Source organism: Macrosteles quadrilineatus, unplaced genomic scaffold, assembly GCF_028750875.1.
Source record: "Macrosteles quadrilineatus isolate MER2022 unplaced genomic scaffold, UCM_ALF_1.0 Scaffold_9__3_contigs__length_116548681, whole genome shotgun sequence".
Classification (NCBI taxonomy): Eukaryota; Metazoa; Arthropoda; class Insecta; order Hemiptera; family Cicadellidae; genus Macrosteles; species Macrosteles quadrilineatus.
This window is the reverse complement of record NW_026542602.1, coordinates 6,613,078-6,626,919: the sequence shown is the minus strand read 5'-3', so window position 1 is coordinate 6,626,919 and position 13,842 is coordinate 6,613,078. Positions and strand designations below refer to the sequence as shown.

Here is a 13,842-nt window from a genome sequence, read left to right as displayed (position 1 = left end):
AGATGTTGTACATTATACCCCTTACCATGTTGCCAATTAGGTGGTACACTTTAATTTTAAATGAATCACAATTTTACTGGTAGTAGAAGTGAGATGAATTAAAAGACAAAATAGGCCAAAAATATATATTCTATGGATTTCAAAATTTTACAAAATTCACTTTTCTGATTAAATACAGTTCCCGTCTTATTAGCTGCAAGCTTTGTATTTAAATAATAAAACTAGAATGGTCTTACTTTAAATCAGAGACACTGGGTTAAACAGTCAGAACTGGCACTAGAAGTTACAGTAATAGGTACAACATGTAACCGATAAAATTTTAAAACCAACGATATCAGCAATCTGACACACACTTCATTTCTTTGGCTTGTCAACAACCCTTATCATTTGTAAGCGGAGGGAGTAACTATGATATTTCATCGGGAAAATCACAATTACAATGCGGCAAGCATTTTTGAATCCTGATATTTACATCATTTTAGGCTGAACAACCTTTTTGAGAATTAAAGAGGCGTAACATAATATATTTGAAACAAAATTGTAACAGCTGTTGCTCTGAATATCCCGTTCTTCGTTATCCTATGAGTTTTTTTAATGGAAAAATCACATTCAAAAATGTACGCTTCTTAAAAATTAAGTTATTATACGAGATATTATGGATTAGTACTCAGATACCAGATTTGATCTAAATCAGAAACCCAAATGTTGTCTGTAACTCTGTACATATACATACACAATCACAATCAAAATGTCAATCAATTCTAAAAGCTATTTTTGGGTCGGGGGCCCAAAACTAAGATTTTCACACAAATCTCAACTTTTAATGTATAACTGTATACTTCTAGTGTATAACTATCTCAAACTAATGTTTATAAAAACAAAAATTTCCTCATACACTATGTATGGGAGGTGAAAGTAAAATGCTTGTTTTGTAAGATTGTAGTAAGGAGAAGTATATAGGATAGGTTGACAATGGGACTTGAGTGGCAGAGTTTGTTTATATCCCTGAGCCAACATTTGTCTCTTCAACAGCTAATTTCCTCTCTGTCTTTTGGATAACATCTGTCAATATCACCACCTTATGTGTTGTATTCAACTTTCATTGGCAATGTGGTTTGAAGACGTGTGTAAGATAGAAGGTTGACAATGGGACTTGAGTGGCAGAGTTTGTTTATATCCCTGAGCCAACATTTGTCTCTTCAACAGCTAATTTCCTCTCTGTCTTTTGGATAACATCTGTCAATATCACCACCTTATGTGTTGTATTCAACTTTCATTGGCAATGTGGTTTGAAGACGTGTGTAAGATAGAAGGTTGACAATGGGACTTGAGTGGCAGAGTTTGTTTATATCCCTGAGCCAACATTTGTCTCTTCAACAGCTCATTTCCTCTCTGTCTAGTGGATAACATCTGTCAATATCACCACCTTATGTGTTCTATCCAACTTTCATTGGCTTTCTGGTTGCCCTCCCAATTTTTTTATTTTTATACGTCACTCCGTGATTTTCGACGGTTAATTGATATAAATTCACGTAAAAGAACATGTGATGAAAATAGTTATAGTTTTAAGGATAATAAAACGATAATACATAGAAAATATTCATGTTGTAACAAGAACAGCAAAAATCATATTATAGGTAGAACAATTGGAATTTCTAAATACTTTACAAGCTAAGAAACTGGGATAATGGGAATCTCAAAATAAAACTTTTTGAAATAACCGTATTTTTTGTATTGTAAGCCTATGCCTTAGTAAAAATGGGTAACACATATTGTTACTAAATATATGCTTTATTAACATAATATATTCAGTTCTCTGTAATGGAATTACACTTATCAATTATTTAGAATAAAGTTAGTTTATTCTTAAATGGCATATTTAAATTGACAACCCACGTAATCCACGTGTATTTAGATTTTCAATGTTGGCTGTATATTTTAATATGGTTCAATTAGAAGTTAACTCATTTTGTTAACTGTTTCAACATCAACCATTTATATGACAGTCCTGTATTTTCAGGCACTTTAAAGAGTTTTTCATTTACTTAAGTCTTTTAGTTGACGGTATGCACATGTAATTAAATTTACTTTGTTAAGACATTCTAGCGTTAATGGTATTAACATTCCAATAGTAGGCATAATACAGACCAGTATGTATATGCAGCGCCTTCAATATTTAAAGGCAATATAGGTACTGGTATTATTTTGCCTGTCTGTGAACTCGTGAGCGAGAGTACTGCTATTTTACATCTAGTAATTAACCGTTTAAATCTGTAATAATATAAATCATCAAGTTGACGAACAGTAAAAATAGTAAAATTAACACACCAAATCATATTAGCATTAAATTATTTGAAAATGGTCATTTTATATGTATTTGGGTTAAATAACTAGGAATATTTTAATAAATTGTTTTTGTAATCAATTGTAAATTTACTAACGTTACAATCGATTAAACCGTTAGAAATAAATATTAGGTAAACTAATGAAAAATATATTGTTGAAGATAAAACCCGTTTTAGTGTATTTAATCAAACTTAAAAAATATGAAAAATATTATTACAGATTCAAGTGTGTTGTCAATACTATGCAGGGAAATTAAAGAAATAACTGCAAGTTTTTTCAGTTCATTTTAATTCAAATTGTCCCAAACACATTTCTAATATTCCCTCACATTGTAATTAGTTTACATATTTTCTTTGGTGTTTTATTTCAGTGCCTCGCAAATCATTAATGAAGCATTGTATGGACTTGATTTCTTTCATTTGCAAAAAACACATTAACTGCAGGGTTATGTTTAAAATTTGTTAAAATAGATCCATAATACCTATATAGGTATTATATAATCAAGTTGATTTACGATATAGTAACATTTGAGTTAGCATCTTATTTCAATATATTATAAACTTATTTATATAACTGAAAAGCGCCCCGTCAAAAACATCGCTATGGTCACACAAGTTTTGCCAAAAGTTAGAGTCATGTTAGTGTCTACATTGTCTGACCAATGCGGGTATTGTAAACATCATAAAGACAACATCACTGACATGTTGGAACATCTGTTGGCAGAACAAACACGACCAGCTGTTAACTTTGATAATTCACATGGAACTTGATATGGTTATTTGACAGTGTCCTTATAAACAATGTTGTAACGGTGTTTCCCATTAAAGCTTTATTTACTGAAAGAGTTGTTTTAGGTGCATTTGTTTTGCAACATTTGTATAGTTTATGAACTCGAAATTGTTCAGCTTATTTTCAATCTTAATGTTGTTACATTTATGCTTCTTTACCTAGGTTTCTGTTTTTAACCCAAATCTGAGTGAAGGATGAGTGTATAATGGCGTTAGATACACTTATTGACTAAGACTAGGTATTTAGTTAGCCAGGACAATTTATTAAATGCCCAATAGTCAAGGACAGCTGGGTATACTTGACTCAGGATCGAACCGGCGACCTTTGGCTATCAGGCAAGCACTATAACTACTCAGCTACCCAACTATATACAAATATATACATAAGATTTGTGTCAATAGATCTTCGTTTTAGTGCTCTACAAATATTTTTAAATCCAAACTACTAAATTGGTATATTTAACTTACATGGTTAGTGTTCTAATGAATTTGTCAATCTTGTATTTTAAAAATTAAAACTTTATGTCTTGACGTTTCCGTGAAAATAACAGTGGAGAATTTTGAGATAGCCTCTAACACGTTATTTTTAGGAGCCTTTTATATGTACCTAGGGACCAATAAAACGGTTTGTCTTATCTCCTTCAACCTATAATTCTGTCCTTTACTTGTTCAATCAATTATTTCAACTCATTTTTTTTGGTGTTTTATTTCAGTTTTTAATTTAAAGTGAATATATTTTAAATCACAATATTACGGTTATGGACACTCTCCTTGAGTATATATAAAACTAATTATATAAATTATATAGTCCTAAGTACTAGTAGAAGTTATTGATAATATTGCTGTACAGTTTTCTTATTAATTTTAATAAGATTGTTGGAGAAAGCAGGGTTATTGAATTATTCTTTAGGTAATTATTAATTACTTTTAAATGGCGACTTCATTTATGTAAAAAAAGTATTTTTGTTATAGTTTTTACTAAGAATAAATTGTATCCCAACTATGAATCAACGCGACTGGTGATTTTGTATGTATTTTTGTATGATAAATGATTTTAGTGCAAAACTACCATCGATGCATAAAATCTGATGTCTACGTTCATCAGGTTAACGTTTCTTCTACCAAAAAAAAAACCTTTTGCGAGGCACAAATCACTGCAAAAAAACCTTGCCAGAAAGAAAGCAAAGATTAACGTTAGGAACAACTCAATGTCAGGCAGTATCCATTTTCTTAACGGCCTTGCTGAATCCGTTGATGAAAACCCTGTGCAAAAAAAAACTTATTCCCTTCCTTTTGGGGGTTTTGTAACGAAACATTGAACAACTAGGAAATTTTCGATAAATGGTTTAAGGTCTTATGAAATACTTTGTTTCCCTAAGTGAGAAGAATCAGCTGTGGAAGAAATAGTTCAGAATGAAACAAATATTAATGCTATGTTGTATGTATGTTCCGCTACAATGAAGTCGCCCTTTTTCGATCAAAATTCAATTTGCTAGAATACTTAGCATACTTGAGTACAATACATATTTAAATTACATAGTGAATACTAATTAGGACACTAGTCTCAGGTTAATTTTTAAAACATAAATTATCGGAAAGAGAAATATTGATGAAACGATGGGATTTCATCATATGTGTAACTCCGGTTGTTTAATTGGAATGTGGACGTTTTATGTTTTTGTTCTGTTCGTGTTGAGCAATGTGTTTCCAGCAGTGATATTTGAAATTTTCAGACATCTCTTGTAATTTTTTGGGGATATATAAATAATTAAATATTACATCGTGCCTTCCATGTAGCAGCAAACCTATGTACTTCTTATAATGAATATTATTCAAATTGGAAATGGATCTGACTATTTTAAGGGAATATTTTATTTTAAATGTAGTAGGATGAATGGAAATTCGATTAGTCTGCATGTCTGTTGCGGTGGGGGAATTTCTCTATATGATTTCCTATGTGAGAAATTCAAACTATGACATATTGACAGTTGTTTTATACAAAAATCCGTTATTTTATAATTTTACGCAACGATGCATTGATACAAGAAGTTTTCCCGTGATTTCTGCCTTATCGATAACTCGTTATAAATGTGCGGACGTTACAACGACAAACAGTGCAATATCATCGGAATTCTGCAAACGCACACCATTGAGTGATTCATTGGGCAATGTGTTATCCAGGAATGTCTGTGATCTTGACATAGCTTGTGTTTCAACAAAATGTTTGAATTGCCCGTTAAAAGTATTGCTGATTGTGTTTCTTCAACTAATTGCATAAAAGTAATGTTGGACAACAGTTTAGATAAGGTAGGGACATCTAAATTTGTTATCAAATCTTTTAGGTTATTTGGAAGTTATTCTGAGGGATTACCGTACACTGGCGTACACAGTGATAATATTATAAAATCTGTAACTAAATATTTTGCTAAAGTAAACTGTTACAAGCGAGTGCAATTTACAGCTCCCTTGGAGACAACTCATTTCCTTTGTTTCCTTGAGCAGATGACATTCCTGTCACCGCCAAACTAGGTTGTTAAGTCCCAAACAAAAGAATGTATTGTGATGAATATAATAAATTAATTGATAATGGACACTTGCGTAAATTACGCATTTAAAGTGTTTAAAACTTTTTTCTGAGTCAAAAGAAGTCCACTATAATACACTTTTAGCAAAGACTTCGTTTGTTTAAGACATGTTTATAATCTCATTGTGGTTATTCAAATAAAGGTTCATATTAAATTTCAACTCACATTTTTAAGAAATTTTGACTGCAGTACTAGATCTTTGTAAGTCAACTCCTAAAATAGATCAACCGCTAGGGGGTGAAGCTTTAAAGGAAATTAGCTATAGTTTGCTATTCGTCCCTCAGAGCATCAGCTTTAAAACGACACCCCCATCGTACAAATTGGCTAAGTAGGACACCAAAATTAGAATGTTACCAGAACAACTTTATTATATTAAGGATATAAATGTTATAAAACTCTATAAATATGTACGTATTTTATTTAGGTTAGATAGTTTTTCTCCAATAAAAATCAGATTTTTACTAATTACACATTAAGGTTGTTAATGTGCAAAAAAGAAATAATTCTTTACGCTATGTAAACTCGTCCTCCCTATTTACTTCCACATGCTTAAAACTGTCGTCAGCAGAGTTGCGGGTTCATTTATACTCTTTAACTGTGTTTGCTTTTGAAAAAAGTTTTTGAATGTTTATACACTTATAACTGACTACACTAAACATTTATCACTGTTACACATTTTAATATATTGTTTTGTATGTAACAAAAAAAAATATGAAATAAATGTACCATAAATGATTAAAACAATTCAAATAAGAACAGTAGCTAAGATATTACATATATTAATAATCAAACATGATTCTTGAAAACCTTTTTTCTCAGTTCGTGTGCATCGCAGGAAAAAATCTACGCATACTGTAAGAAAGATATTTTCCTGTAGATGTGTAGAACTTCTTAAAAATTAAAAAAATAAGCAAAAACAGATAATTTAAAATAAAAAAAACACGGGCCTTATGGGTTGCTATGGTGGTGAAGAAATTACAGCAAAATGTAAACAGAATCTTAAAACAAATGGATTAAATTCCGATCACATGTTTTGTTTACAGCTTAGGGTGAAAAGAGAGAAGTATGTGCATTACATAGTTGGTCGAGTTTTTGACCAATGGACGACCTCTAGTACATTTTGTAATAAAATAAAAATATCTTAATAAAATAACTATGGACGCATGAAGTTTTTATAATATTTTTAAATGTAAGAATTGCATTACATTGAGATTATTTTTATATAAATGATTGGTATTCAATTTATGTAGAATAACTGAAAGCCAATTGAATTACGCAAATTAACAATGACTTGATATCTGTCAAAGAAGTGTTTCCAGTTCTTCGAAAGACAGTTGTTGAAATGTTTCCGTTTCCGGTGTCAGCTCGTCTTGTTCCTAATTACGTCACACAAAAGCACCATTTGTCCACTCTCACTGATTTCTTTTATTTCCACTGACTTTGAAGATTTTGAAGTTCATAAAATAAATATTCTAGTGACATTTTATTTTAATATTTAATAGACCTGCTAGCTTGCCAAAGGTTTCTAAGCCATTAAATAAACATCTGGTATTCAAGTTAATAACATATGTTGAAGATGTAATATTTGATGTTAAAATAAAAGTACATAAAATTTGTATTTCTTATAAGCTTAACCATATTCCAAATAATATGTTACAATAGTTAACTCATAATGTAATTTATGTTATAAATTACCGGAACGATATAAATTGAACTTTAAGGTAAGCAAGATGCCAATAGCCAAAAATTTAATAGAAAAAGATTTTTTTTGAAGTGATGAAATGGAATAATAACCTCGTCTAACCGTTGTAATCCAAGCTTACAAGGAATTGAAAGCATAAATATTATTTAGAATGGATTTAAAGCTAACGTTCCACAAATACCGTTGTTGTAATTGATGGCAACTGACGAGGTAGTTTTTCAACATGAAACCTCGCATTTTCTCTCTCAGTTGCCATTATGTTGTTATTGCTCTCATAAAAATTTGCATTTTTGTTGAATTTGTAACAAACCGTTGATCACCAAACCAAATTGAGTCTATTAATAACGAAAATACAGGACCCTCATTACTAAATGTTTTAAATATAGGTTATCTGATTGTTTCTTAACTACCAAGCACATAAACTTGGTATTTAATTTTTTTAATAAAGGCCAATGAATTTAATAAATTTATTATCTTGATGGTATTATTTTGTATATTTTAACGATATTAGCCTACCTTGTTGTGATGATTTCTACTTGACTACCTCGTACCATAGCAGTTTTTATTTTATTTTTTTCATCCAACTTAGTAACAAAACACCTTTGTAATATAACCATTCACTAGACTTTTTGAATTTAAATCTAAAATAAAGTAAAACTAAACCATGTTGTGACGAACGATTGTACTATTTTGAGTTTATACTAAAGGAATATTCACAAATATTCTTGAAGCCACGCGGTTTGTTGTTCGTAGGCCCAAAACAACATCAATGTTATAAATATGCCCTACAAGTTGTATTGAGAGCATATTAACTATCTGATACCGAATTTAAAAAAAATATCATGGTTATTAAATTAACTTTTTGGATTCAATTAATAGACCGAAATAGTTGGCTGAGGTGTGACGGCATAATGAAATTATATTTAATACCCCCGCCGCAGCAAACCTGGAGACTAAGCGAATTTCCATTTGACAGATTGGATTTATTTATTCCCGATTTAAATAGAATTAGTTTAACAAGTACTTAGGTTTGCTACATCAGGGAGGGTAAAACTGTTTATTTTTTTATATTATTAATAGTTAGTAAGAAATAAAAACATTTTCCAAGTTTGATCAAAATATGTTCATAAACAAGCAAACTACAACAGTTTACTTATTCTCCATAAGAATAACATGGGAATTTTAAATTTACAATTTTTTGGAATTTTCTCTGTAACCATTAGGCGCATAACAACGCTTCAATATACTAAATTATTTGTTTTTTTAAGCTCTACAAAATGGTTTGGTGCTAAATTTTATGTTTTTTGGGTCAAAAATGGGAAAAACCTATTTTTACCCCATAAAACCCCCCGTAAACACCCGTTCCCATGGTCCGATCATGCTGGATCGCAAACTCGTTCGAATAAACGTAGGTTTACACGTTTGTACCAAATTTCATCAAAATTGGATTATTTTTGCTCGAGTGATCGTGCTGACGGACATATATATATATGTGTGAATTTGAACGGATGGTGTTTTTGGCCTCTAGGGACCTCAAAACGAAAAAAAAATCGGTCCCGCGTCCAGGTCTTACCATGAGTACTACGGTAATAGCTTATTCCCTATATGGGAAATTCGCTAAAAATAATGATTATTAGAGATATTATATAGTGATAACCACATCCACATCACAGCTTTTTATGCTTTTCAATAAAGAAGCATTTTTTGGTATAACTGTGAAGATTGAAAGTTTTCAAATCCTGAAGTACACTAACATCTTTGTACTTGGACCGAAATATACATTTAAAAACACAATCTAAAAGTTTTCACAATGCTATGCGAAGTAAACAAACGCAAAATGAACTTCAAGATTGAGTTACCAGGTGGGATTTATTGTTTTGTTCCAAAAAGTTTGCGGATTTCTTTTATGCCGAATAACCTCTCAAATGTAATTCCATCTTTTTAATTATTTAACCTTAACAGTAACCTCTTAAGACTTACAGAAAAAATATTTTTGCTATATTATTGTTCTCAAGCTCAAGAGAATCAATCAACATTTTGATCACCGTTGGGGATCCCTGACCTTCATTTTGACCCACGGAGTTAAGTTGAAAACTTACTTACAGTTTTATTCTCAATTAAAATTTTTAAGTAATGAGATTTTAAAACTGATAGGACCATGGAAAAAGGCTACTGTTTACCTCGATTAAAACAAAACATGAAAAGTTGACTTGATGAATCTGAAGAACATTGTGACTCTAAAAAATATATATATTATACAACTATAATATTATAAATTATAACAACATTAGCATAAGCATTTTAAGGTAGTTTATCTTTATCGTTTGAATTGTTTTAAGATTATTCGTCTAAGGACGTTGTTTACAAAAATTATACTTTTTAGTTGAAAGTGTAACGTATTCTAAAAGATTTATATGAAATATATATTTTAAATTTAGAACCAATTTCATAAATTGGTAGTCCCTAAATCTAGTTATAATTGCAATCATTATTATTAAGAACTTCTTTACAATTGCGCAAATTTACGTTAAACAATGAAAGAAATATAATTTGTTATTTTGATTGATGTGTTTCTATTAAGAAATTTATCATGTCGTATATATATTTCCCAAAGAAAAGGGAAATTGATTTTTTTCAGTGGCAATGTGGTTTGAAGACGTATGTAAGATAGAAGGTTGACAATGGAACTTGAGTGGCAGAGTATGTTTATATCCCTGAGTCAACATTTGTCTCTTCAGCAGCTCATTTCCTCTCTGTCTAGTGGATAACATCTGTCAATATCACCACCTTATGTGTTGTACCCAACATTCATTGGCAATGTGGTATAAAGACGTGTGTAAGATAGAAGGATGACAATGGGACTTGAGTGGCAGAGTTTGTTTATATCCCTGAGCCAACATTTGTCTCTTCAACAGCTCATTTCCTCTCTGTCTAGTGGATAACATCTATCAATATCACCACCTTATGTGTTGTACCCAACATTCATTGGCAATGTGGTATAAAGACGTGTGTAAGATAGAAGGATGACAATGGGACTTGGGTGGCAGAGTATGTTTATATCCCTGAGTCAACATTTGTCTCTTCAGCAGCTCATTTCCTCTCCGTCTAGTGGATAACATCTGTCAATATCACCACCTTATGTGTTGTATCCAACATTCATTGGCAATGTGGTTGAAAGACGTGTGTAAGATAGAAGGTTGACAATGGGACTTGAGTGGCAGAGTTTGTTTATATCCCTGAGCCAACATTTGTCTCTTCAACAGCTCATTTCCTCTCTGTCTAGTGGATAACATCTGTCAATATCACCACCTTATGTGCTGTATCTAACTTTCATTGGCTTTCTGGTTGTCTTCCCTATTTTGTATTTTTATACACCACTCTGCGATTTTCGATGGGTACTTGATATAAATACACGTAAAAGAAAATACTTGGGATTAAAATAGTTTTAGTTTTAAGGATAATAAAACGATTATACATAGAAAATACATATAAATGTTGTAACAAGAACAGCAAAAATCTTATACCTATGTAGTTATAGGTAGAACATTTGGAATTTCTCAATACTTTACAAGCTAAGAAGCTGGGATAGTGGGAATCTCAAAATAAAACCTTTAGACCGTTTAAAACCCGTTTTTTTATTAAATAAGCGTATACCTTTAGTGAAAACACATATTGTTATTAAATCCTTTATTAACACAAAATATTCAGTTCCCTGTAATGGAATTTCACTTATACATTATTTAGTAAAGTTGGTATTTTCTTGCATGACATATTTTTATCAACCCCCCACGGAATCAATCTTTTATTGCATTTTCTGTGATGGCATAATATTGGTATATGGTTAAATTATAAGATAACACATTTTGTTAACTGTTTCAAAATAAAACTTTTATATAAAATAGTCCTCTATCTTTAGACACTTAAGAAGTGTTTCATTTCCCTAACCCTGTAGTTGACGGTATGCACATGTAATTACATTTACTTTGTTAAGACATTCAACGTTAGCGTTAATGGTAGACCTAATACAGACCAGTATGAATACGCAGTGCCTTCAATGTCTAAAGGCAATATAGGTACTGGTATTATTTTGCCAGTCTGTGAACTCATAGGCGCGGAGCGAGAGCACTGCTATTTTACATCTATTAATAAATTTTTGTAATTTCATAATAATATAAATCCTCAAGTTGACGTACAGTAAAAATACTTAAATTAACACAAACAAATCATATTAGCGTTAAATGATTTGAAAATGGTCATTTTATACATTTGGATTAAATAACTAGCACTATTTTAATTAAATGCTTTTGTAAGCAACTGTAAATTTACTAACGTCAAAACTGATTGAATATAACAAAATAAGTATAACACAAGTAAATTAATTAATGAATAATATAAATTAAGATAAATAAAACATATTACGTCTGTGATTACAAAATTCGAGTTCATTTGTAAAAACTGTGCGCGTAAATTAGAGAAATATTAACACAGTTGTCTATTTAATTTTAATTCAAATAGTACACCATATCCAAAACATGGGCCACCTTTGTTACTTTATTTATATAATAATTTACAATATTTATTTGTTTAAATTAGTTTTTTTTTTCAGTGCATTGGTAAAACTATAGGTCGTAAATTGATAAAGCATACAGAACATATTACAATGTTGATGGGGCTGATTTTTACATTCCTTTATATCATGCTATTATTTACTTGGTTACTTAACTTATTGTTATAACTAGAATCATAATACGTTTCGTTGACAGGTAGAGTTGCGATACATTGTAACATTTCAGTTAGCATACTTCAATCCATTACAAACTTATTTATAAAACTGAAAAGCGCCCCGTCAAAAACATCGCTATGGTCACACAAGTTTTGCCGAAAGTTGGAGTCATATCAGTTAGTGTCTACATTGTCTGACCAATGCGGGTGTTGTAAACATCATAAAGACAACATCACTGACATGTTGGAACATCTGTTGGCAGAACAAACACAACCAGCTGTTAACTTTGATAATTCACATGGAACTTGATATGGTTATTTTACAGTGTCCTTATAAACAATGTTGTAACGGTGTTTCCTTTTAAAGCTTTATTTACTGAACGAGTTGTTTTAGGTACATTTGTATAGTTTATGAACTCGAAATTTTTCAGATTATTTTCAATCTTAATGTTGTTACTATTATGCTTGTTTTCCTAGGTTTGTGTTTTTAACCCAAATCTGAGTGAAGGATGAGTGTTAGATCCACTTATTGACTAAGACTAGGTATTTAGTTAGCCAGGACAATTTATTAAATGCCCAATAGTAAAAGGACAGCTGGGTATACTTTTCTCAGGATCGAACCGGCAACCTTTTGACTATCAGGCAAGCACTAAATTTACAATATTTGTGTCAAAAGATCTTCATTTAAGGCAACAATATTCTGAAACATGTTAACTACTAAGTTGGCATATTTAATGTACATGGTTAGCGTCCTAATGAATTTGTCAATCATGTATTTAAAATATAAAACTTTATGTTTTGACGTTTACGTGGAAATAAAAGTGGAGAAATTTGAGATGGCCTCTAACACGTTATTTTTATGAGCCTTTTATATGTACCTAGGGACCAATAAAACGGTTTGTCTTACTCCTTCAACCTATAACTCCGTCGTTTACTTGTTCAATCAATTATTTAAACTTTTTCAGTGTATAGTATTTCAGATTTTAATTTAAATTGAATATATTTTAAAATCAAACATATAAGTTATGGGCACTCGCCTTGAAAATATATATTAAGTATTTAATTCCAACTACCATAAGAAGACATTGATTTTATTGCTGTAAAGACTATACGGTAGGTAAAATATATATCTAAAGGTATATAGTATATATTCGACACCGGGAGCCAAAAACCAAATAATTAACTGAATCTATATATCTTATACTGTGTACAGTAAGCTGACCATTATCTTTGCTAATACTTGTTCAGTTTACCATGTACTATATTCTAAAAAGGTGTAAGACAGGGGAAGTGTATACAGTGAATATTAAGAGAGCGTATACTACGATAGTCACAATTAAGAGCATTACTCCATATTATAATTACTCAAAATTGCTAATGCTTGTCTGAAATTTACGTAGGCCGTATTTTCCACCCGTTTTCTAATTAACTTTGTCAGGGTTGATGGAGAAAGCAGGGTTATTTGATAATTCTTTAGGTGATTAATAATTACTTTTAAACGTTAATTTACGTAATTATTGTATTCCAACTATGAATAAACGTGACTGGTGATTTTTGTATGTATTTTTGTATGATAAATGATTTTATTGCAAAACTACCATCGATGCATAAAATCTGCTGTCTACGAACATCAGGTTAACGTTTCTTCTACAAAAAAAACCTTTTGCAAGGCACAAATCACTGCAAAAAACCCTACTAG

General features: G+C 30.9%; 1 protein-coding gene across 3 annotated transcripts in view; it reads left to right on the top strand.

Moving 5' to 3' along the window:
• LOC129004336 (lachesin-like) overlaps nucleotides 1-13,842 on the top strand; it is a 180,872-nt gene that overhangs the window by 96,789 nt on the left and 70,241 nt on the right. The window lies entirely within an intron of this gene.